This window comes from Gigantopelta aegis, unplaced genomic scaffold (assembly GCF_016097555.1).
Source record: "Gigantopelta aegis isolate Gae_Host unplaced genomic scaffold, Gae_host_genome ctg5950_pilon_pilon, whole genome shotgun sequence".
In the NCBI taxonomy this organism is placed as follows: Eukaryota; Metazoa; Mollusca; class Gastropoda; order Neomphalida; family Peltospiridae; genus Gigantopelta; species Gigantopelta aegis.
The window spans coordinates 7375-9707 of record NW_024534736.1 but is presented as its reverse complement, the minus strand read 5'-3'; positions in this window follow the sequence as shown (position 1 = coordinate 9707).

Below are 2333 nucleotides of genomic sequence, written 5' to 3'. Positions count from 1 at the left end.
GGAGTGTCAGTAATGTTACCTGTATAGCAATATATAAAGGAGTGAACTACAGTGACACTGTGATATTAGAAGGTATGTGAAATTTAGTTGTTCATCTTAACTAGGTTTACCTTTTCTAGTTCCCAGTGGTCCTCATCTAATGTGATGACATATATTTTAAATGAGAGTAGTATCAAAGTCAACTGGACTATGTCATCACAGACTAATGGATATGTGATTGTCATTAACTCTACTACTGGAGTAGGTACCAACAAGATATTATCTACTAGAGAAGATGAAGTTGTAATCAATGGACTAATATTGAGTAGATATTATGAGATCAATGTACTCATATAAAGATCTTCCTTCAATTAATAGTGCACAAAGATTGTTAAGGTTTGATGGTGAGTTGATATTTGTATAAACACAATGTGACTTTATTTGATTGTCTAGATCCTACACCAGTAGCTAATCTGTCAGTGAGTGATGTCTCAACCACTACTATTAGAGTGAATTGGACTAGTCCCGTAGTGAAGATGGTAACTATGTAACATACTACAACATTTCCTATAGTTCATCTTGTCCTGAGTTATCATCACAGTAAATGTGACATTGGTCTCTGTTACTCCTCATCAGTCCACTACAACATTCAGTTTATACATTAAGAGAATTGTTCAGTGGCATGAACTATACCATCACAGTGAGAGCTGGTAATATACTAGGAGAGTCTAGTCCAATAACATTAAATAATGTAACACAAATGACAGGTAGTTAAAAATAATCTTATTTTCCTGTTTATGGTAGTTTCCACAGATCCTAGTGGACCTCCTACCTCATTGTCAGTAGAACCTGTCAACATATCACTTTATAATATATCCTGGAATCAAATAGATTGTTATCAACGTAATGGACATATCATTAGTTATGTTATCCTATAAGTAAAGATGATATTGAGTTTAATATCAGTAGTACTACAGTCTACATACTAACAAGTGATCTGGTATTAGGTAAAATCTACAATATAAGTGTGGCTGGAATAAATGACATGGGAATGGGTCCTTTTAGTAAACCTGTGAGCTTTGAAATTGGAAATGGTTAGTTTAATATGAAGTATTCAAATAATAATAATCATATCTCTGTATATTACAGTACCAGGTCATGTTAGTCTATCACATATATTTGATGTAACATGGGTCTTAATATCATGGAGTCTACCAGACTACATACCTAAGGAGTATTACATTACACACTATGAAATGGTTATGGGATAGTGGGCAATCTGAGAACTGTTCTTTTGAGGAAAATGATATCATCAAATTTAATAGAACTTTAAATGAATCAAATACAACAAGTTCAAGTAATATAAGTGATCTGATAGGTAACACCTGTTATCTGTTTGGTGTACGTGGTTACACTGTTTATGGTTATGGCGACTATGGACTGTAACTACTGATAAAACACTAACTGAACCACCAACAAGTTAGTTTATAGTTTATAATAATCTATTTTGGTTGGTAATAAATTAAATTTAAATTCTATAGTTATTTCATCAATCAATTGGACATTTGTCTCATCCATTACTCACTTTCAAAATACTCAATATCATATTGATTGTATCACAACTACTGTCAATGTTACTACTGATGTTTACTGGTTAGTGAATGGAGTGATGAAGTACAACTCAATGTATACATTAATTGATTCTGATCTCCTCATATACAACAATACACTACTGGTATATCCTGATCCATTGGGAGTGTCAGTAAATGTTACCTGTATAGCAATGTATAAAGGAGTGAACTACAGTGACACTGTGTTATTAGAAGGTATGTGAATTTAGTTGTTCGTCTTAACTAGGTTTACTCCTTTCTAGTTCCCAGTGGTCCTCCATCTAATATGATGACATATATTTAAATAAGAGATAGTATCAAAGTCAACTGGACTATGTCATCACAGACTACGGATATGTGATTGTCATTAACTCTATACTGGAGTAGGTACCAACAAGATATTATCTACTAGAGAAGATGAAGTTGTAATCAATGGACTAACATTGAATAACATTATGAGATCAGTGTGTACTCATATAAAGATCTTCCTTCAATTAATAGTGCACAAAGACTGTTAAGGTTTAATGGTGAGTTGATTAATATAAATACAATGTGACTTTATTTAATTGTCTAGTTCCTACACCAGTAACTAATTTCTCTGTGATTGATGTCTCAACCACTACTATTACAGTGAATTGGACTAGTCCCATATTGAAGATGGTAACTATGTAACATACTACAACATTTCCTATAGTTCATCTTGTCCTGAGTTATCATCAGTTAATGTGACATTGATCTCTGTTA